Source organism: Cryptomeria japonica, chromosome 6, assembly GCF_030272615.1.
Source record: "Cryptomeria japonica chromosome 6, Sugi_1.0, whole genome shotgun sequence".
In the NCBI taxonomy this organism is placed as follows: domain Eukaryota; kingdom Viridiplantae; phylum Streptophyta; class Pinopsida; order Cupressales; family Cupressaceae; genus Cryptomeria; species Cryptomeria japonica.
Window position 1 is genome coordinate 527,598,033 of NC_081410.1, and position 25,829 is coordinate 527,623,861.

The following is a 25,829-nucleotide window of genomic DNA, read 5'->3' on the forward strand; positions in this document are numbered from 1 at the left end:
TGTCACTATCTAAGTCTTTGGTGGCCCTGTGCCAACATCTTTACCTTCACTAGGTTTTCTAGTATCTAACGGTTGCTCTGTTTGGGTTGGGATCTCAACTTCAACATTTTCTACTGGTTTCTCTACCATGTTGCCACTGTCCACATTGTCTTCCTTAGCCTCTGAACTATCCTTATCCACAACAGTATTTACCTCTTGAGTACCCACATTCATGGTGAAGAGTATCTTAGATTCAGGATTTGTATCAATATGAGTAACACCTTCAGTGTCAATATCCGGTGGATCATCTGTGTGTATCGGTGCAGTATCCAAAGGTGGTGGTAGATTGTCAGTAATCTTGATGTTTGAAATACCACCAATTTTTTCTTTTCCCTTGTCCTTATCCTTCTGATATACTTTAAATGTCTTCTTCGGTTGGTTCATTTCCTCTTGTTTTTCCTTCTCTGCAAAAAATATATCCCAATTATCAGCAGTCTCATCTGCAATCTCTTTTACTCTTCCTACCATTAAAATTACTTACTCGTGTCCACTGGAAAAAATAGATCGGTTAGCCTCATAAAATAATTCATCAATTTCCTCTTTTGAATTTACAAGATGTACAACTAGAAGTTTTTCAATTTTCAGCTTCTTGTCTAATTCCATCACTACTATCCTTTTTTATTCCAATCTCCTATAAACATCATTAGGTAAGTCATCGACAACTTCAATTAGAACCTTTCTATATATGTCCAAATGTAAAATTATACTGTTCTCAATGCTTTCCCCGTCAGAATCATTAAATGTGTTATACAGTTTGTGTACACTAGCCAAATTTCCATCATCAGTTATCTCATTCAGTAAATCATTCAAAGAAGGATTAACAAGTTGTTGTTTCTTCTTTGGTGTGAGTTTCTTTGGTGGTCCCCTTATTGCCTGTTGTTTCTTCCTTGGAGTCCTTGCTCTCTTAGGTGAAGGAGAGGGTATCGGTGAAGGTTTTCTCTTCCTCCTTTCAACTCTCTTAAACTCTGTTGGTTTCTCATTGTCGGTTCCAGAAGATGTGTTAACCGGTGAAATATGTGCCTCTGGTTGAAGTCCTTCAAGCTCAGTAGCCGATATGCCACTGATGTTCATTACATTTTCCTTGATTTCCTTAGCTTTCTTAGAAGCATCTCTAATATATTTTTCTCTTTTTTTTCTTTCCTTCAACAAATTCACATCACTCTCAATAGTCTTTAGCACTACCAAAAACCTGTTCTAATGGTTCTCTCGGTGCATCCAGTAAAGCTTTTGCATATGTCTCAAGAATGTTAAGATCTACCTCATATCCTATTTCGGTCACCCAGATAGTCCTAGGGAGTACAACCTCCATCCATGTCTCATCTCTCTTGATAACAAAGCAGATCTCTTTGTCATATTTGTCTACTATACTCTGTGGTAGTCTTAGTTCTCATTTTAGCTTGGAAAGTTTTGAAGTATTCAATTATGTTATTGTCTCTATCAGTACCCATGTTGGTAAAAGCTTCTTGTAATTGTTTTCCTACCGGTATGTCATATCCAAAGTCTTTAGGTCCTATACCGAGGATCTCCTTAGTGAAATACAACATTAAACATACCAAAAGATTTCCAAAGCGGAATGTCCCTTTCTTATCTGCTTTAATCTTTTTCAAATTGTCAATGACTTCATCTTTTAGCCATTCACACACATCTATCATTGCATTGCTATTAACCATCTCATAAGCATTGTTTATACAAAGACTAGAAACTGAATTTAGCCTGTTATCATGTGTAGTCTTGTAGCCTAGCACCATACTTACAAATCTCATATTGATATCCTTGAGATCATTTACTCTTCGTGATCTATTGTCGGATGTTTCTCTGATTAGGGTCATTACTTTGTTGTTAGAAATCTTCTTAGTCTTATCAGGTCTGCTGTCGGTTGAGGGTAAACCAGTTACTACCCTAATTGCTTGCCGGGTTATTTTGCAGACAGAATCCAACCATAAGAATTCTCCATGTGCTCCACTCAGTACAATTCTTACTACTTCCTTTGGAAATTGGGGAATGTTCAGTATCTCCACAAAACCTAGAGTTTCTACAATCTCGTGTTCAGGCTTAACAACACCATGTTCATCACAAATTACCTTAGTAAACATTTTCATCAATTCTTTAGAACGTAGTTCTTCTATATTGCAATGTATGTAAATCCTAAGGTCTTCTGCAAATGCTACACCTTTAGGAATTTTTGAAAATGCCCCTATAGAGTCATATTGCTTAGCAACTTTGGGAATTATTTTAAATATGGGCCTAGGGCATTTGACATTTTCCACAATAGTAGGGTTCCGAATAAACTCGGGAGCAAAAGAAGAAGCCATTAAAAAAATACCTTTTACTGCTTGAAAATATTCTGAATTCCTAAAGAAATCACTTCACACCTTCGCTTTGAATGCCTTCGCTTTGTTTTCATGCTCTCTGCTAATTTGAATGCTCAGTGAGTCAAAAATGAGGGAAACTAGCTAATTTATAATAACATTTCTCTCACCAACCGCATTAAATGCTCGTCGGTTAAGTGAAAACTTAACAAATTTTCTGGTAAGGAAGAAATCTATCTTCTCACCATCAACCGAGGGTAATTTGCATGATTTTCAACTTGCTGCAATACCACCAAAGGGTTACTTCTTAGTTGGATGAAGAATCTCCTGCCGGTGGAGGATTACTCTGTTCTACCGGTATAGAGATAGTTTCATCAACTATCTGATCTCTCTTTTTAATCCATTGTTTTGAAAATTATTTCTTTACCTCATCTACCTTTGCCTTTCAAACTGGATCCTTTATTGTTTGTCGATGAAGTCTTGCTTCTACACAATTTAGGATTATGTCCAATTTTGTTACAAGCATAACAAGTTTCATTATTCCTCTAAATAGCCTTTCCATATCCTACACCGGTTTGTGTTCTGCATTGATTAGATAAGTGTCCATATCTTCCACAAACATAACATTTCACATTCATTCAACAATTTTATGAATTATGACCGACTTTGTTGCATTTGGAACATTGACCGATGGGTGCATTAATATTCTGATTGTTTCTAAATTTACATTGATTTTCTCTATGACCATATTTTTTGCAATTGAAATATTTGCCATTAAACTTATAAGCATTAGATTGTCTTACTGGTTTGTTTTGATCTAGATTGTTTGTAGTACCGGAACTTTCTCCAACTTCAAATCCAAGTCCATTTGTATCTCCATTAGGTTTCTGACTTTTCAGCATGTTATCAAGCTCCTCTGAACTTTTCTTGAATTTATCTTTGTGTTGATTTGCAGTAGCCAACTCATTTTCCAGAATTCTCTTTTGTCTCATAAGCTCAATTTTATCATGTTGCATGTGAATCAAATCTGTCTTCAACATATCATTTTCATGACTAAGTCTTAGATTTTCATTTCTAGCATCATTGAGTCTCCTAGTCAAGTCTTCTTAATTCTTCTTCTTGTCTTCAATATCTTTGCATAACCTCATAGTCATATCTTTCATTTCATTCTTCATATTACTATTTTCCTATCTCAACTTGTTTGCAAGTTCTCTAAGAGTTTCTTTTTCATCATCATCTTTCTGCATCTTCTCATGAAGTTCTTTTCTTTTATTTTTTTCTATAGAAAAGTTCTCCTGAAGTCCTTTAATGAATTCTTGTGCAGTCCTTAGATCATCTTTAGGTTTGATATTCTTCAGTTTCTCTGCATCATAATCTACAAGAGCTCCTTCCAATTGTTTTCTTAAGTTCTCCATCTATACCGGTGTTAAAATCTTCCTCAAGCTGTTAGGCTTTTGAAAATAGAGGACCAAGCTTTGATACCAATTGTTAGAATCAATGACAGTCCCAAAGACACTGAGAGGGGGGGTTGAATCAGTGTCTAACCGGTTAGTAGAATATTTAAATTTATTAAGAACTTTGTATCCCAAAAAAGTGTACCGATAAATAAGAATTAATGCAGCAAATAAGAATAACAGAGACAACATAGAGAACACACCATAACACAAGATATTTAATGAGGAAACCCGGTGTGGGAAAAACCTCGGTGGGATTTGTGACCCACAATATTCACTCACTGGCCAATGAATAAATATTACTTACAATGAGGGGCCTACACATGCAGGAAGGCTAGCAACCTAGAGCTCACTGCTCAACTACAAAACAGAAGTCTCACTGACTTACAAAATGGATTATCAAAATCCAATACAATGTACTGCTTCAAATCAGCATCAACTATGCCAAGTTCAGTACCGGTTTAAGATCAGTCTATAACCAAAACCTTCGCTATCAACTATATCACCTTGTACAAAATATTATCTATATCCTCTCTCTCTCATATATCTTCTCTATCAAAATGACCTGTAAGATCTTATACATATATATGAGTCTTTTATAATATGCCATGTTGGCTTTTATGAAAGATAATTACAATATAAAACAATAAACAAAAGTTTATTCCATGTCGGCTTGAGTGTCGGTATGCATTAATGCTGCTGCCAGTGAAGTGCTTGTCGGTGAATGTAGAAGTCTATTGCCGGTGCTAGTAACTACCAGTGGGTTGACAGATGATTGTCAGTTGGTTTCTAGTTGGTTGCCAGTTGGTTGTCATCAATGACAACATCAACTATTCTCATAGGAGTGTAGAATGCCAACACTAGCATATTTGGAGGGTCACTAACAAGCTTGGAGAATAAATAGTAAATGTGCACATTCATTATTATTTAATATATTTATAGAAACCTCTTCTAATTAATTTTCCTAATAGTTTCTAATATTTTACGACTAATGCGTCAGATTTAAGTGTTGAATTAGACATCCATTTCTATTGCTACTTTATTTTCTTTCTAGTCTCATTTTAATCTCACCTTTTGAATACTTATTTTATGAAATTAGGAAATTATTTTCTTTAACATTAATTTAAAAGACAAATTATATTTGTCAAATAGAATATCACACTAATAGTTTGAATGACACATCTAACACTAGCGTAGCACTTGTTTTCACTCTACATTTTAGTAAACTTTTTCCTCCAACTAAAATGCTTCCTTTGAGATCCATTAATCATGTAAACATGTAAATTATGCAACATATATCCAACAGTAAAAGTGAAATTTGATGATGGAGAATATTTGATGTGATAAACCTCTAACTAGGGGATGAAATTTGAATGACTAATGAGATTTGGTGGGGCTAGTGGATATGAAAGAAAAATAGTATTTTAAAGTGGTGATATGGATGTCTATTTAATCTAATTATTAGAAATTTTACAACAATATTCACTCCTTTTCTATATAAAATACTAATATTGTTATAAATTATTTCAATTTTTGGTCCATGTCAAGTACATAATATTATTTTCAAAATTTAGTTGTAATAATATAGAGAATTATTTAGGAAATTATAATAATATAGAAAATTATTAAGAACTCTCTTAATGAATGAATAGTTGAATGTGTTAGAAAAATCTGATAACTGGATGACAACTGAGAGGGGGGGTGGGGGGGGTGAATTAGTTGTCACAGATTCCAGGAATATTTAGCAATTAAAACATTAATACCGGAACCCAAAATAATAATACCAGATTAGCAGTTAATCCAATTAAGCATAAGCAGTAATCATAGAATAAAAGCCATCCACACAACACCAAGATTTGTACTTGGAAAACTCAGTAAAGGGAAAAACCACGGTGGGAAGCCTACCCATAGTCAAATAATACTTGTATAGTAGGTATATGAATTACAATGAAGGGCCTGCACTTGCAAAAAGGTCAACAACCTAGAGCACACTGCACATCACAAAAGGAGTCTCATTGACTACATATAAATCCATACTACAATCCAAAGAAGTGTTGAACTACAAAACATAGCATCTCCTATGCCAGAGTACAGTTTTGGTTAAGCTCAATACCAGAGGACTAAATCCTCTTACATAAACCCAATTCGATCTCCAATGATCGACCAACTCCTCTACCTGAATGATATTACATTTATTCACATATTACATTCCTTGACCATGACCTCTTACATTAACCATGATGATCTACAATGATATCTTACATCTATTTAGACAAACCCTCAACCATAAACAATCAGGTTAGCCACCAGACAATAAATGGATTACATAATTACAAACCATGTCGGCCTTAGACCAAACAAATAATAACAACACATAAGACATCCTAGAAATAAATCAATAGGTCATATCCACACGTTATATTAAAGTTGGTCCATAACCTAGATCAACCAGGACCAAGTATAGGTCCACATGCTTTAGCAATGATCTCCAACTGCCAAGTCTTGGACATGATCACCAACAACATCCTAAAACTCCATCAGAAGCTACACCAACACCACTTACGCAATTTATCATGAATCTCCACTAAAACCTCTGTCGGTGAAACCCTCGCCAGAACCATAAACCAATCTTCTAAGCAAGCAGGATAGCATCCAGTCACCAGACAAAAACCAACTAACCAAATATGAGTATTAGTATCATGAACAAGCCAATTCCATCACCAGATTATACCAAAGCCTGTCGAACCATGTTAGATCCAGGTTAACCAGAAACCACTCATCCTATCGAGACTAGAAGGGTGTCGGTAAAGCATCCAAATAGCTAGTGTTGAGATCAATGACAAAACATCAATGCAACACATTAACAATTCCACCAAATGCCCAACAATCTCCCCCGTTGGCATTGATGGCAATACTAGATATGAAAAACATCTAAGTACCAAGAAATGCCAAACAAGTCTCCTCCTATGGAAGATAGCCAACAATCACCCACATATAGCTCTGAATATCTCTCCCTTTTTCATATGTCTCCCCCTTTGACTTTTACTTTTTTGCATCAATATCACTCCCCTTTGACATCAATGCCAAAAATTTGACAGAAATGTCAAAGCAAAAACATAAGCCTCTGAATCTCAAAGCTGACTACTCCCCTTGAGCACTAGCATCCCACATCAGTGTCGATGAATAGTATCCCTTGATAATGTATGTCAGACTGATGCCAAACCGCATCAATCAAATCTCTACCGGAGGAGTAGAAACTCCCAATCTATCTCTCAGGTACTCAAATGATTCCTTGGATAAAGGTTTAGTGAAAATATCTGCAATCTATTCTTTAGTGTTCACATAAACTAGTATGAATTCATTTTCTTCCACCTTCTCCTTCAAAAAGTTATACTAGATAGATATGTGCTTTGTCTTAGAACGAAATATCGGATTCGTTGATATATCAATAGCAGCAAAGTTATCATAGTGAATAACTATCGGTGCATCACAATCCACCTTTAAATCCTTCATTCAACATTTGCTTCATCCATAAAACTTGTGTACAGTTAGTAGCAACAGCAACATACTCAGCTTCAACAATAGATAAAGAAGTACATGACTATTTCTTGTTGATCCATGAAACCAACTTCTTTTCAAGAAAGAAAGCTCCACCGAAAGTACTTTTCCGGTCATCAACATCTCCATCCCAATCAACATTTGTCTATACAAATAAAGTAAAGTTATCATCCTTATGGTAGCATAAGCCATATTTTGATGTACCTTGCAAGAATCTAAAAATTCTTTTCACCGCCATCTCATGATTTTCTCTAGGATCACTCTGAAATCTTGAAACAATACAAACAACATTCATAATGTCAGGCCTAGTCTGAGTCAAATAGAGCAGACCTCCAATCATAGATTTGTATCTTGTAAGATTTACCAGTGTAGAAATATCTTTTCTTGTCAATTTCTCACATGTAACCATAGGAGTACTTACCAATTTAGAATCTCCCATACAAAATTTCTTCAACAATTCCTTAGCATATTTAATTTGACAGATAAAAATACCTTTGTCAGTCTGAGTAATCTGCAAACCTAAGGAAAAATTTCATCTCACCAATCATAGACATCTCAAATTCTTCCTCCATGTTCTTAGAAAATCATATGCATAATCTATCTTCACCTCCAAAGATAATGTCATCAACAAATACTTCAACAATCAGTATATCATCATCAATAATTTTATAATATAAATTACTGACAGGCCTGTTGGCAATTGGCACTCATTGGATTCATATGTTGTCATTGATGGCAACAATATTCTATTGAAGGCATATACCAACATTTGGAGGCATACACCAGTGGATACCGACATTGGAGCATTCAGGGCCATCACCAACACCGACAACGACACCAACATCCAACACTTCAGTGAAGCCGACATTGGTTTGGGATCCGAAAGGTTTTATTTGTAAAATCATTTTGTAATTATTGTATAGGGTCGACATTGAATATCTTTTGTATTGTAAGACAACATAAGGCATATTGTTTGTAAAGGGTATATAAGTCAGTTTGATAGGTCATTTTGATATATGACAAGGTAGAAGAACTATGTAATGCGAAGGATATGTGTGTATGTCATTTGTATGTGAATGTAATATCATACAATGATTAGTAGATGGTTTGTAAAACATTCTTTGAGGAAAGGAGATACCGGTAGAAGGATTCAGGGTTTATGAACCGGTATAGAGCAGAGCTATAACCAGAACTCTTTTGGCATTGCAGATGCATATTGTGAGTTCACCAATATTGTTTTATTTCAGCAAAAGCTTGTAGTCAGTGAGACTTTTGCATTGAGCAGTGTGCTCTAGGAAGTGTGCCTTCCTGCATGTGCAAGCCCCCATGCTATGTAATATCTTTCATATGGCTAGTGAATTGATATTGTGGGTCACAAATCCCACTATGGTTTTTCCTCTTTGAGGTTTTCCACGTATAAAATCTGTGTGTTATGGTATTCATCCATGTGGCTGGTTTATTTATTTCATGTTATATGTTTCTTCATTTACCAGTTTATGTGTATGTTATAATAAGGTAAAATCTTATATTACTGGCAAGACATTGATTCACCCCCCCACCCCCCTCTCAGTATTCTTGGATTCCAACAATTGGTATCAAAGCCTAGTAACTTGGAGGAAGTTTAAAAGCTTGAGGAAGATCCTAAAACTGAAATCATTGAACATGACTATGGAGAAGCAACTTGAGATTGCACTTGAGGATTATGATGCTGAAAGGATGAAGAACTTAAAACTGCAAGATGAATTGAATTCTACTAATGAAATCATTCTTGTTCTATAAGAAAGGTTATCATCAGCTCAAGCTAAGAGAAAGGAACTTCTGCAAAACTAGGATGATGAAGAGAAAAATGCACTTAAGGAATAATGTCAGAAACCGAGTCAAGCAAACATGGTCATGAAGAATGAAATGAAAGACTTAACTATGAGGTTATCAAAAGATATTACGGGCAGAAAGAAGAAGGAAGAAAATCTTTCTATATCTCTGAAGAACAAATCTGAAGAATGTGGCAGATTGGCTCATGAGAATGGTATGTTGAAAACTGATTTGGTACAATCTCGGATTAATGAACAAGATCTTGATAGACAAATAATAACTTTGAGAGATGATTAGACTACTACAAGTGAGTATAAAGAAAAATTCAGGATTAGTGTTGCACAGTTGGATGAATTATTGAAAAGACAAAGGTAGAGTGAAGATTCTAGAGGAATTGGATTTGTACAAGGTGAAAGCTCCAGTACTGCAAATGAAGATCAGACAACCGGTATGCAGAACTCATCTGACTAGAGGAAACCAGTAAGGCAATCTAATGCTTACAAATTCAATGGTAGATGCTTTGTTTGTAATAAATTTGGGCATATGGCTAGACAATATAGAAATAGAGCAAATCAAAACTACAATTCAGTTCTCGGTCAATGTACAAATTGTGAGAAATATGGTCATAAGTCAGAAGATTGCAGAATGAATGTTAAATGTCATGCATGTGGAAAGTTTGGACATTTGGCTAATCAATGTAGGTCAAGGAATGACATTGGATATGTCAAAGCAGTTCAAAAGAACAATGTTGCATGTTATGCATGAAACAAAATAGGTCATATTGCTAAGTACTGCAGAAGCAAGACTACACCGGTTAGAAATGATGAAACAAATGAGAAAGGAAAACAGAAGGTGGATGAAATACAACAAGATCACACCAAGAGATGGGTTAGAAAATTTGGACAACCAAATGGAGATGCAACTACACCGGTAATTGCACCATTAACTCCAGTGGTAGAACATAGCATTCCTACATCGACAGGAAATTCAATTGGTAACTGAGGCATACACCTTAGGGGTTGGCAAATTCATTGCAAATCTTGCATATTCCCCAGAAGAGATCTGGAAAGAGATCTGGAGAGTGGCATTGATCATTGATGAAGGTTCATCTGGCATAAAATTGTGAAACCGACATCTGGTAGGGTACATCGCTAAGCATTTATGATAGTGATGAATTAGAGTTTACTCACTGATGAAAAGGGAAAATGGACTCATTTTCACTCACCCCGCACTTGAGAAAACCAGATTGAAGAAAAGGCAAATCACAAGTGATCAAGAGCAAGCAAAGGTATTCCAAAGAATTTTCAATAGTCATTTGAGAAGTAATCAAAATCCTTCATCCAATGACTATTTTCTAGGTATTTCTTTGAAATGGCATCTGGATCATCATTTGCTCCTTCTTTCATTGCGAATCCCACTGTTGTTGAGGTTAAGGATAGGCTTAGGCCTGTTTTCAAGGAAGTTCCCCAAATTGCTACGAAGGAAGGTCCTCTACTGGCGTATTTTTTAGGGTTCCCGATGGCGTGGTTTATGTGGAAGATGTCAGGGCCTATATTCACTACATATTGGAGGATTTAGGAACTGAGGAAATCAAGGGAATGTATCAATCTGTGATACTAGGAAGATCTGAAATAATCAAACCTGAATATCAAATCATTGAGGATCTAGGGTTAACTGGAATCCTATACATATCGGAATTCAAGGATGAAGTGATCAGATATGTTCTAAGAAGGGTCCATAATTAATTCATCTGGCTAAAACAACCCCACATGATCACCAAAGAAGCTATTCAGGCGGTCACCGTCTTACCCAAAGTTGGACAGGAACCAGGAAAGAAGATCTCCAACATTGTGGTTGAGAAGCTCACCGACGCAACCCATGATGGAAGATCTATGAAGGTCAACACCATCAAAGACACAGATGTGAAATTTTCCAGCATGATCATCAGCTACAAGGTAACTCAATCAAGTCGATTGAACTCTGTTACCAGTTCCTGCATCCATGATGCACACCAAATGATAAATAATAATGAAAAGTATGACTTGTGTGAATGGTTAAGGAGTGAATTAATGATTAATCTTGGAAAGATCAAAGGGGTTAAGAAAGGAACTTTCTGATTTGGCAATCTTATTGTCTATTTGATGTTATAATTCATGAATGAGCTACCAGATTTGGGAAAGAAACGTTGGGCTGATGACATACCGGTAAGTATGCAGATCAAAGATGCAATCACCAGTCTTGGTAGTAACAGGGATGAGAAGCTTTGGGGCTACTTCAAAACTTTTCAGGAGAACATGAGACCGAGGGAGAGAATTTCCAAACACATTGTGGAGAAATACTCCACTGATATTTGCTTCATGGTAAAAACAGATGAGACACTGATGGAAGCAGTGGAACCTAGAACTATATGGGTCACTGAATTGGGTTATGAAGTAGATGACAGCATCTTCGAGCTATATGCTAAAATATTGATTGATGCTCCTTTGGATGATAAGGCTGAACACTTTGGCACTGTAGAGGAGAATGCTCTTGAGGTCAAAATTGGTTTCAACAAGAAAAGAAGAGAAAAGAAGATAGACAAAATGTTTGCATTTATTTAGAATGTAATTCACAATATAGATACAAAACTAGGTTCTGGATCTAAACCGGTAGATCAACCAGCAGTAGCAAGTGCTCCTGAGGTGAAGAGGCCTGAGACTTTCATTTCTTCTATCACTTCTGACTCTGATCTAGAGGATAATCGACCTCTTGCATTCAGAAGGGTACAAAGGAAGAAAGCTAACAAGCCTCTGATAGAAGAGAAGAAGGTGGAACCAAGGAGGAAGCTAGTAAGAAAGGTAACAACTGCATCCACACCTCCAACAAAGAAGAGGTAGCCTGCTCCATCCACTCCTGCAATCCCCAGCAAGAAGAAAAAGAGTGATGAAGCAACTGAATCTGGTAAAATGACTTGTGCAGAATTGATTGATGAGATAACTAAAGATAGAATGTTGAAGAATGTATCAAATTTCTATGAAGATTTAGATGATAATGAGAAAAATAAACTAGAAGAAGCAATATTGTTATATTTAGACATATATAAGAAGGCTTTGGTAGTGATTTTGAAGGAAATTCCCTTATCATTGTACAATATGTTAGATGCAAGGAGATTAGATGCAATCGAGAGGGACAGAGAAATTAAAGAATCTGAGCTTTTGAGTATGTGTGGCTCTATAAATAATAAGGAAATGAAAAGATGTATAGATGTTGCAAATAGAACAACCTTTAGTAGCAAAACCTAACAAATAGGCCTAATGATGGGTAGAGTCAATGAGATAATAAATGAGACCAAAGATGGTTGGGCTAAATTCTTCCAAAAGAATCCTGATTTTCTCACTTCTCAAGAAGAATTTGCTAAGGCAACAACTCCCACCATTCCGAATAAATATAAAAGGAAAGGAATTTTGGGAACTTCATATCAAATTTTGAATGAACCAACAGATAGTCCTAAAACTGATGAGAGTGTATAGACTAAACCGACAGAGACTACATTTGTACAGTCTAGGGAAAGAAAATTAGATAATGTGTAGGTTACTGATAATATTGTGGATAATACTCTATCGGCAGTAACAGATATTGCACCTAGTGGTGAAGCCACCAATGCAAAAGAGGATGAGAAAAGAGATACATCGAGAGAGGATAAGGAAGAAAAGGAAAAGGAGACTAAACCGATAGTTGATTCCCTAGCAAAAAAATTGGCAATTGACGCTTCTCAAGTTGAGAAGAAATTAATCACAAAGATGAGTCCCACAGAGCTAATCATGATGGCTACTCAAAAGCTCATGAAGGAAGGATCTAAAAATAAAGAAATAATAGATCAATCAATAACATTTTTGCATAGATTGATTCCTAATTGTATGATTGAAAATGAAGCAAGCCCTTCCAGCAAGCTTAATACATTAGCTTAGCACATATCTAAAAAACTTTCAATCATTGGAGCAGATTTCCAACAAGAAAGCACTTGAAAGATTTACTATGGCCAAGAAAGCTGCTTTTGACAAGATTATTGAGAAAGAGAAGAGGAAGGTTGAAGAGAAACTTATACTCATTGAAAATTCTTTGAAGCAGTGTACTAACATCTACAGGGTCTATTGTAATATAGAGATTCTTATAGCAAATGTAGATAAGAGGTTAAAGGAATTACATGAAAAGATTGCTAATATTGCTAATTGTTTTGATGGAATAACTTCACTTACAACTTCCATTGATGGAAAAATTTTGACTTTGGAGAACCAATTTTTTCTTTTGAAATGGAAAGAGACAAGATCATTTGGAGAGCAAGGAGTCTCATAGGTTTGGTGAGTCCAAGATTAGATTCACTTGGTGTACATAAGAGGGAATGTATGGATATGCTTGCGAAGCCCACACCAATAGAATCCACTGAGAAAGAAACACTTGCACATTTATTGAGTGGACTTGTATCCATATCTGAAACATTCAAAACTAGTTGGGATACCTATGTATAGTTGCTAGAGAAAGCTTACCCATAAATTTTGAGATTGGTCAAGCTCTAGTAAAGTAATCTTTAATTATTCTTTCAATTCTTTCACCGGTCTTTGGCATTGATGCCAAAGGGGGAGTGTGTATCATGTGAAAAATATGTACATAATCCTAGGGGAGGATATCGACAGAGTCAATCAACTCAAGGTGAGCATGTTTCATGTTTCAGTTGAACCGACAGGGAATCCATTTTTCACATGAGTGTTGTCATCAGTCCCAAAGGGGGAGATTGTTGGAAATTGACAGTCATTGGATTCATATGTTGTCATTGATGGAAAAAAGGTTCTATTGAAGGCATATAGTGACATTTGCAGGCATACACCGGTGGATACCGACATTGGAGCATTCAGGGTCATCACTGGCACCGACACCGACATCCAACACTTCAGTGAAGCCGATATCAATTTGGGATCTGAAAGGTTTTATTTGTAAAATCATTTTGTAATTATTGTATAGGGCCGACATTGATAATCTTTTGTATTGTAAGCCGACATAAGGCATATTGTTTGTAAAGGGTATATAAGTCAGTCTGATAGGTCATTTTGATATATGACAAGGTAGAAGAATTATGTAATGTATAGGATATGTGTGGAGGTCATTTGTATGCGAATGTAATATCATGCAATGATCAATAGATAGTTTGTATAGCATTCTTAGAGGAAAAGAGATACTAGTAGAAGGATTTAGGGTTTATGAACCGGTACAAAGTAGATCTATAACTGCAACTCTTTTTGGCATTGCAAATGCATTTTGTGAGTTCACCAATATTGTTTTATCTCAGCAGAAGCTTGTAGTTAGTGAGACTCTTTTGTGTTGAACAATGTGCTCTAAGAAATGTGCCTTCCTGCATGTGCAGGCCCCCATGCTATGTAATATCTTTCATATGGCCAATGAATTGATATTGTGGGTCACAAATCCCACCGTGGTTTTTCCTCTTTTAGGTTTTCCACGTATAAAATCTCTATGTTATGGTGTTCATTCATGTGGCTGGTTTATTTACTTCATGTTATATGTTTCTTCATTTACCAGTTTATATGTGTATGTTATAATAAGGTAAAATCTTATATTATCTGTAGAACACTGATTCACCTCCCCTCTCAGTGTTCTTGGATTCCAACAAGGACTGCCCCTAGTAAAACCAAGCTTCAAAAGATATCTATCCAACCTTGCATACCAAGCTCTAGGTGCTTGTTTTAGTCCATATAAATCTTTCTTTAACCTGCAAACCATATATGTATTATCTGATAGTAAAAAACCATCAGGTTGCTCAATATAAACTTCCTCATCAAGATCCCCATTAAAAAATTGCACATTTAACATCCATTTGATAAACCTTGTAGTTTTTATAAGAGGCATAGGCAAGAAATAATCTTACAACTTCAATCCTAGTTACAGGTGCAAAAGTCTCCCCATAATCAATTCCTTCCTTCTGAGAATATCCTTTACAGACCAATCTAGCCTTATTCCCTATAACCTGATCATCCACATTCAAATTGTTCCTAAAAACCCATTTAGTTCCAATAACTTTTTTATTTTTAGGCTGGGGAACCAAAGTCCATGTGTTATTTTTCTCAATCTGATCTAATTCTTCTTCAATATCTTTTAACCAATGTTCATCTTTACATGCCTCGATTACTAATATCGGTTCAACTTGTGAAATTAAACATACCACATTAGTTGCCACTCTTGTTCTTGTTATCACTCCATTGCTCTTATCCCCAATGATTTGATCATCAGAATGATTTAATCTCACATACCTAGGAGTCTTTTGACTCTCTATTCCTCTTTCGTGTTCTTCAGTTACTGTAGAATTATCTGATGTCTCCAGAGTAACAAGTTCAACTCTTTGTTCTGCTAAAGGTTCTATCAGTTCAAATACAATCATTTCCACTGTCGGTTCCTTCTCATAAACTCTGACATGACTTTTGTTCAACTCATCTACTTTGACATTAGCACTCTCCACAATTCTCTGTAATCTCTTGTTATAACATCTATATGCTTCACTTTCATTAGAATAACCAAGAAATATGCCTTCATCACATCTAGGATCAAATTTCCCAATAGTATCATCTCTCCTAATATAACATTTACTACCAAAAATTCTAAAATACTTAACTATAGGTGTATTTCCAAACCATAATTCATAAGGTGTCTTACCAGTTTCTCCTTTGATATGTACTCTGTTGAATGTATAAACTGATATACTCATCACTTCTCTCTAATAGATATGAGGTAGATTAGCTTCCATCATCATTGTTCTAGCAACATCCAAGATAGTTTTGTTTTTCCTTTCCACAATTCCATTCTGTTGAGGTGTCCGTGGAGCAGAAAATTATCTTCTTATACCATTCTTGTTACAAAAGCTATTAAACTCACCGGATGTGAATTCTCCACCATGATCTAATCTCCAACATTTAATCTTCAATCCTGTCTCAGTTTCCACTTTAGCTTTAAAGTTTTTAAACTTTTCAAATGCTTCAATTTTTTCTCTCAAAAAAGTAACCCACATCATTCTAGAATAATCATCAATTATTAGCATGAAATATCTATCACCATGAAAACTTTTAACTCTAGCAAGGCCACACAAATCAGTATGAATAAGATCAAGAACATCATTTGATTTATCTTGTATACTCCTAAAAGAGGTTCAGACTTGTTTACCCATTTGAGATTCTTTACATACTGGATTATAGGGCTTCATAATCTTAGGTATATCCCTAACTGCCTTCGTTAAACTGATTTTCACAATGCAATCAAAATTCACATGACACAGCCTTTTATGCCATAGCCAACTCTCATCAATCTATGTAATCAAAAATGTCTTCTCACCAGAGTTTAAATGAAATATATTACCTTTTGTCTGTGTACCGGTTGCAATCCAGATCTGTTAATGATTTTGCATTTTCCATCCTTGAACTATAATTGAAATCCCTTGTCTACCAATTGTCCTACACTCAAAAGATTATTCTTCAAACCTTCAACATAATAAACCTTGTCAGTAATGCTCTTACCATCCAATGATATAGTTCATTTTCCTCTATATCATTTTCCTCTAATGATATAGTTCATTTTCTAAATCTAACTAAACCACCATCAAATTCTTGCAAAGATAAAAAAAATCTCTTTGTCTCCAGTCATATGATGTGAACAACCACTGTCAAATACCCATTCATCCTTGTCTTTAATTTTAGTAGCAAGTGCCTTCTCCTCAAGTACATTCTCTTCTAGTGCCGGATCATCTTCCTTGATAGCCAGGAACACCCATTTCTTCCCATTGTCGAATCCACTAGTAGAGTCTTTTGTCGGTTCATCATCTGAATCAGTAATGCCTTCCTCATCCATTATGTAGCATGATGTGTCTCTATTTTTCTTGTATTTATACTTGTTCTGATATCTTGGGTTAGGCTTAAATGATCTTTTAACTCTTTCTTCAAATCTTGAATTCCTTTCAGGACATCTAGATGCAAAATGACCAATCTTATTACATGCAAAACATTTAAAAGGTTCTTTTCCTTCATACTTACTTCCTACCGGTTCTTTCGGTACTCTTCTAGAAAATAGTGCTTCAAGTTGCTCAAACTCATAATTTTGTCTCTTCATATCTTCAAACTCCTTTGCAAATAAATCTTTCCAGTCTTGCTTATTGGTTGTAGATGTAGATGCATGAAAATCAAGTTCAGTCTTCACAGCTCTAGAAGGTCCAAATTCCTCAAGCTCAAAAGCAGATAGTTTCCTAGCCAAAGTATCTCTATTGACAGATGTATTAGCCATTGTTCTCAACTCATTAATAGTAGCAACCTTCATTTTGTAAGCCAGTGGTAGGGTTCTCAAGACTTTAGAAACAATTTCATCTTCGCTTAGAGTTCCACCACAACATTGAATTCCCATAACAATCTCATTTACCCTTTCCACGAATGAAGTAATCCTTTCATCTTCTTCCATCATCAAGTTTTCATATCTCACCCGATAACCATCAAGTTTAGCAATCTTCACTATAGGGTCACCTTCATTAAGAGTCTCCAAGTTATCCCATATAGCCTTTCCAGATGATTTGTTTGTTAATCCCATTATTTGTTGATCAAAAAGTGCACACAAGAGGGATTCTCTTTCTTTATAATCAATATCAAGCTCCTTGTCCAAGTTTGTCGGAGGAAGATTTCCAGATCCCAGATTAATGGGTATGACACCATTCTGTGTGATCTCCCAAATCTCCTTGCCAAGACATCTTAGATGAGTCTCCATCCGAATCTTCCATATTGTGTAATTTGTTCCATCAAGCCTCAGAATATCCCTTCGAAAGATAGCTCCAGAAGAACTGGATGAACTTGAATTGTTAGTCACCATAAGATCTTCCTCAAGTGGTTGAGCTTTCTGCAGAGAGGACCAAAACTCTAATACCAATTGTTAGACAATTCAGATAACCAAAAGACAACTAGGAGGGGGGGTGAATTAGTTGTCACGGATTACAAGAGCATTCAACAATTAAAACTTTAATACCGGAACCCAAAACAATAATACCGAAATAGAAGTTAATCCAATTAAGCATAAACAGTAATCACAGAATAAAATCCATCCATACAACACCAAAATTTGTACGTGGAAAACCCGGTAAAGGGAAAAACCATGGTGGGAAGCCTACCCACAGTCAGATAATACTTCTGCGGTAAGTATGCAAATTGCAATGAAGGGGCCTGCACTTGCAGGAAGGCTAATAGCCTAGAGCACATTGCTCATCACAAAAGGAGTCTCACTGACTACATATAAATCCATACTACAATCCAGAGAAGTGTTGAACTACAAAATATATCATCTCCTATGCCAGAGTATAGTTCTGGATAAGCTCAATACCAGAGGACTAAATCCTCTTACATAAACCCAATTTGATCTTCAATGATCGACCAACTCCTTTGCCTGAATGATATTACATTTATTCGCACATTAAATTCCTTGACCATGACCTCTTACATTAAGCATGGTGATCTACCATGAGATCTTACGTCTATTTATAGAAACCCTCGACCATAAACAATCAAGTCGGCCACCAGACAATAAACAGATTACATAATTACAAACCATGTCGGTCTTAGACCAAACAAGTAATAATAACACATAAGACATCCCAGAAATACATTGTTAGGTCCTATCCTTACATTACATTAAATTTGGTCCATAACCTAGATCAACCGAGACCAGGAATAGGTCCACACGCTTCAGCAATGATCTCCAACCGCCAAGTCTCAAACATCATCACCAACAGAATCCTGTAACTCCATCAAAAGATGCACCAACACCACTTATGCAATTTATCAAGGATCTCCACTAAAATCTCTATCGGTGAAACCCTCGCCGGAACCAGAAACCAATCTTTTAAGCAAGCAGGATAGCATCCAATCACCAGACCAAAACCAACTGACCAAATATGAGTATAAGTATCATGATCAAGCCAATTCCATCACCAGATTATACTGGAGCCTACCAAATCATGTCGGATCCAAGTTAGCTAGTGTTGACATCAATGACAAAACATCAATGCAACACATAATCAATTCCACCAAATGGCCAACAGAATGGTCAAAATCTAAGGGTTTTTTTCCACATAAATTGAATATTTAATTTTTTTATATGTGTACAAAGTGATAGATAAATTAGTACTTGGCTTTTTATTAAATTAGGAGGTTATAAATTAAGGATTCAAAATATTGTACCTCTTCCAAAATCAAAACAATCTAAACATATTTTGAGAATTAGTTTAAAGTTTTGGAATTCTTATTAATATTTACAATAAACACAAATATTTGCCATACATATGATTGAAAAGTTTTTTTTAAGAAATACATTTATTCTCAATTAAATTTACACTACAAAACCTATATTAACATAAGCATTTATTACATTAGTCAAATATGTAAAAAATGTAAGCTATGACTAAATAATTATCCCATGCAATGTAACTATCGCTTATTAAAACCAACTTATTACTATTAAGGAATTATCAATCTACATAATATAATTATTTACAATCTTGGCAATTATGATGAATGAAGTGTTGAAATTATATTGTAACATGTTGAACCAAGAGTTTTACAATATAGTTTCTTGTATCTTTGGTGGAAATAGTGAATCCATCTCTCTCTCTATAAAAGAAATGATAACCTCTTGATATAGAAATTGCGTGATCTTTACTAGATTTTGGTACATTATCAGGTTTCAAATATTCCCAAGTTAGTTCTTTGAGTAAGTTCTCCTTTAAAGAATTAAGATAATCCAAAGCTTCTTCTTCTGTTGACCCTGGATTATCTCTCATATAACATCTTACACATGAAGCATCTTCGCCTCTAGCAGCTTCAACCTATAGTCATTATACATTACAATTTCAATTTAGCTCTTGTTCCATAAAAATAAATAAAAAATTAATTAAAGTATTTAAGATAGTAATTTTTCTATCATACCTTAAAACTCTTGATATCATTACTTAATCGGAACGTCAATGCTAAAAGTTCATTGAAACTTGAAGGATAATCAATTTTTGGAAGAAGGTTGTCAGGAAGAAGTGCATCCAATGTCAAGAGAGGTTGCAAAATAACTATTCGAGAACCACCACTAATTTTTCCATTCTCCAAATACTCCTCAAAATTTGGCATATGACCAGTAGAAATTCATTCTGCTTCTCGCATGTAAGAATCCAAGAAAACCTCCCACTATATTTCATAGTCATCATTGTTAGTATTTTCAATATAAAATGATCTATTTTACATCAATTAAAGATGATAAAATAGTATTTGCAAGTACTTACAGCTTTTCTAGCATAAACACTTGTATCTCAACCTTGGGTTTTGGTTGCCTCTTGCGCCATTTCATTCACCGTTTCATAAAAAGCCAAGAACACAACTTTCATATACTCAGGAAGACAACCTATGGTAGAGGGATCCCATCTAACACAAAAAAGAAGAATTATATTATTAAAAATAATATATTTATTTATAAACTATCCTCATTGTGAATAACTATTTCAATTGATAATGTAGGGGCAGTTTAGATTTTATTTTTGACCTTCTAATTGCATATGTGAATATTTTGAGCTCATCGAGTGTCCCATATGTGTCATATATATCATCCATAACTGTTGCAAGAGAAGCAAATTTGGCACAACCAATTCTAAAAGAAGAATACTTTGGCTCTACACAACCCCCTGCTGCCCAAAAATAATATTCCACATACCGATTACGAGTGAAATCTAGTTGAGGCACACCTGAGTTCATCCACCACCTGAACAAACCAAAAAATCAGCTCTTTTCCATATTTTACTTTTTAAAGTGTCATAGGCTCTCTCTCTTAACTTTTTTTTTTGAGTTTTATATTTAATTATTTGTTGACCAATTAGGACACAAACCTAGGACCTCAAATGTGCATGCTTGAGTGCTCTACCATTAATCTGCCAAGATCTTTGTTGTCTCCTTATTAAGTTTAAACATTGCAATAAGCAACATTTGGTGCAATGAGACTTTTATTTTGTCTCTAACACTACGTTGTTTTCTAAACCAACTAGGACAAAAGTCTATGACCTCCAATGCACATGGAAGGGTACTTTATCATTAAATTATTACAGCCCTCTTTATAATTCAAGTTTTTACTATGTTTCATTCACGTGCGACTCATTTATCTCACACTTGTAGTTTTTTAAACATTAATAGCAACTTCAACTTCAATTAAATTTCATGTAAGACAAGTAAAACTATAGTTACTTTTTTGGTATATATTTTGCTAACCTTGAGAGTAGTTGAAGTTCTCTTTGTTGTATAGATTGCACCATATTGAAATCTAACTTTGCTAGATCTAAAATCTTCCTGTTATTCATGCATGCCATCCTGTATTAAAAAACACAATGATGTTATACTTAGCAAATCATGCCCTTGAATAAGATTTATTAATATTAAAATACAATACTAATGTGATAGTACTTGGATGTCATCTTGTTATACCATGAAGTGTTTTTTCCATAGATGTCAATATAATTCCTTACTTCCAATCTAGGCATATTGGTGTGCCAACCATACTCCAAATTGTATTTTATCTGTTGCATCACATAAGTTTTTTAACATAATCGAGAAAAAAAGAATTCACAAGCATTAATATGCAAATTTATTAAAGTATGTCTGTATTAGATACCTCGAGTGAAAGATTGTCATCATCAATCTTTGACACGACTTGTTTTAAATATGTAGTTGCAAAAACTTTAGCCTCATCCATGACTTTCTCCTCAGGAAATGCAATGAGTGAAGCACAAAATAAATTTAATACTGATCTTATCTCCTCGTGTGACTGAGTATATGAACTCGAGAACTGCCCATCTTTTTCTTTGAAATTCTCTAACACACCTTCAATTAATTGAAGAAAAAGTTGATTTGATGATTGAGATAATCCAATACAACTATAAAAATGATAACAGTTGAATAATAAAATACAAATATTATCTATTGGTAGATAATTTTATATCATGTAATAGATCATTTTCACTATTCGATAAGAGGACAGAAGCCCACAATTGAAACCTCTTTGCCTAAGAATCAAGGAGGGCACGGTCCTAGTTTCATCATTTATGATGTCACATCTTCACTTAGCAAGAAATGACCTCTAATGAATTCATTTGGATTAACATATTGAAACATAAACAAAACACCAATAACAAAAAGAGAATATTACGTCACTTGTAATTTATGGTAGAATGGTATTTTATAGACAGTGACACCATTTACAAAGTGAAACCGATCATTAACAGATTCTTGAAAATTACTACTCATAAAACATAGATCAATGAAATTGACTCGAAAATCACACAATTGATTCCTGATAACATTAACTTCATCCTCAAAGATCACCTGAAGAGACGCCATATCTATGCAAGCGAAGAATTCTGAGTGCCAAGGCTGTGGTGTTCAGATCCGCATCTTTACCACTGCTAAAGCTTTGCTCGTTCCAATGCCTGCAACCCTTTAGCTCAGCATATATATATATTTATATATATCGCTTAAGGATTCTCTGTTGAAGATTGATATAAGAAAGCAAACCTGTAAACATGATCAAGAGCTTCTTTTATTTCCTTTTGAAAATGCCGATCGATTCCAAGACGTTCAACGCTGTCCACCATGGAAAGTCGCTGAAGAAGAGAAGAATTCGGGGTTGACATTCCATTGAAAATCTCCTTCACTTCGTTAATCAGTGTCTCAGCTCGTTCAGCATAAAAAGGAGACTGTACCCAAACACACATAACATCAATCAAACGAAAGAAATAACAAGAAAAACAAAGCTTTAAAGTAGAAAGCAGAAGAGTGTGAAAATAAGTTACGTCATAAGCTCTTTCAAGGGAGCCTATGAAATCGTCGTCCCACAAGTTTGGGTGATAATTTGCAGTGCGGCGCGCAGTAGATTTAGAAGCCTTGATAAGCATTAGATCCAGCTGCTTCCTCCTGTTTGGTTTTGGAAGGAATTTTTTAGTAAAACATTTGGTGGGCTTTTGTGTGGATGGGCTGTTGAAGGCAAGCAAGCTCACAGAGAAATGGGGAACTGAGATGGCAGCCATTTCCAGCGATTTGGGAACTGATTGATATCTGAGAATGGTATTCAAGCTTATTCTTATTTATAGAATTCAATGAAAAACTTTGCTAAATAAAAATAGAATAATTATTTATTATATTTTGATGGGTACTTTAATGCTGCTCACACATTTTTCTCTTCACTTTGATATGATAAGTTTACTTTTACATTCAGTAAAATTATGATAAGTTTACTTTTACATTCAGTAAAATTAGACGTAGTCTTTTCAGGTAATGTACAGAAATTTCAGATTTTTTTTCAATTTATGTGAAAGTTATGGAAGTAATTGAGCTAAGAGTCAAGGATTAAGGGGTATCCAAATTCATCTATGGGGGTCACATAAAAGTTATGGAAGTCATTGAGCTCAGAGTCAAGGATTAAGGGGTATCCAAATTCATCTATGGGGTCACATAAAAGCTATGGAAGTCATTGAGCTAAGAGTCAAGGATTAAGGGGTATCCAAATTCATCTATGAGGGTCACATAAAAGTTATGGAAGTCATTGAGCTCAGAGTCAAAGATTAAGGGGTATCCAAATTCATCTATGGGGGTCACATAAAAGTTATGGAAGTCATTCAGCTAAGAGTCAAGGATTAAGGGGTATCCAAATTCATCTATGGGGGTCACATAAAAGTTATGGAAGTCATTCAACTAAGAGTCAAGGATTAAGGGGTATCCAAATTCATCACCCTACAGATCAAGGGTCTGGCACGATCTTGGCCTTGCCCCCCTCACCCCTTTTTCAAGATGTTGGGGCAATGCACTCAACAAGGCTTGATCCTTGGTGGGCTCATTAAGAACCATTCAACTTCACCAACAAATCAAGGGCCCATTGACTATTCTTTATATTCATATTAATATCATCCTTATAATGTTTAATAATAATTTATGTGTTGTGTTTACTCGATATCTATATTATATAAGCAAATACACACACACACACACACACATGAATAAATATATAAACTTGGAAACTTGGAGATAAAATAATTAGTTTCACAAACTATTTTCTTATTTAGTATTTTCATTCATCATTTTCAAATTTCAACTATATTTCATATAGTGATTTTAATTCATAGATTAAGATGTATGTGAAATACAATAATTAAACATTATAGATAGTCAATCATTCAAGGTTCTTCAAGCATCTTTCAAATTATGAGAACAAGACATAATAAACACTTGATAACAATAAAATACAATTAAAAGAGCATTTTATATTTAGATATTTAATATATAAAACAATCCATACCACATTTTACTACCTCTTAAGAATAAATAATATATGACTCAACTCTTCAAAGACATGGCTCAATATTCATATTCATATGAATTGTCGATAAAATTATGTCTTAACACCCATCTTAAATAAATAATTTCAATTTTAGATGTATAAACAAACTCATCATAATTTATAAGTTTTTCCTTACATAATATAAAATATATATCCATTATACTCTTATTAACCTGATTTTTTTCAAGGAAATAGACTACTCCTCCCTTTTCCTTCTTAAATTGTACTCCTATTACCATTAAAAAAATCATTCCAATACACCCACGTGCGGGTTATCTACTCCACCAATGAGAAACGAGCAATAATGCTCACATCTAGCATCGTTTTCCTTTGAAAATGAATTTGGGCGAAGTTTTCGTTCTTTTTAGTAATTGCTCCTGTTTTTTATAAGTTAAGAGTTGAGAAACGTGTGTTATTTAATGGTGATAATTGTTTTTTTATAATGTTTATTTATTTTTAAAAATGTTTTAATATTTTTGTGATGGAAAGTATATGAGAGTTTTAGTTTTATTTATTTGATGAAAAGGACTTGAAAGAGAAGTTTTTCATTTTTAATTGTCGATAGTTCTACAAATTAGGTAGAATGATGCATATGTTTATTTATTTTAAAAATCTTTTGATACTTTTGTGATGGAAAAAATTTAGCACGAGTTTTTTGAAATAACAATTGGTTTCTTTTGATAAAGAGATAAGAATTGTGAGGTATGCATTTGTCGAAGTTGCTCAAGGTACAATCATCATCTTATTCCTTTAAAGCATCACAAATACTCAATAATATTTGTTTTTAGAATTACCTAAAATTGCACAAATTTTCTATCCAAACATTGAGGGACATCACATGTGCACTATTTTAATTTTCTTACAAACTCAATCATATTTTTTAAGTTTTTTCTTACATGATTTAAAATGTATTTACGTTATGTTCTTATTAACTTGAATTTTTACAATAATACACAAATTAAGGAAATAGATAACTACTTAAATTGTACTTCTTTCACTTAGCGGCCTTCACACTATCACTAAAACAAAACATATCATTAAGAACAACCATGTGCTCATTTCTATCGTCATTTTCCTTTCAGATGGTTTGAACGAAGTTTTCATTTTTTTTTAAGGCAAAAGTCCCATGAGAGGGAGTTAAGCTCTATTTTTAAGGAAGAGGTGGTCCCATGAATATATTTGTTTTGTGTTGTGGGATTATTTAGAATCTTTTTCCAAAAAAATAGGAGCCCCT

At 34.6% G+C, this 25,829-nt stretch overlaps 1 pseudogene; it reads right to left on the minus strand.

The window, feature by feature from the left end:
• Positions 1–19,763: 19,763 nt before the first annotated feature.
• Positions 19,764–23,306, minus strand: LOC131067911 (alpha pinene synthase, chloroplastic-like; annotated as a pseudogene).
• Between the last annotated feature and the right edge of the window lie 2,523 nt (positions 23,307–25,829).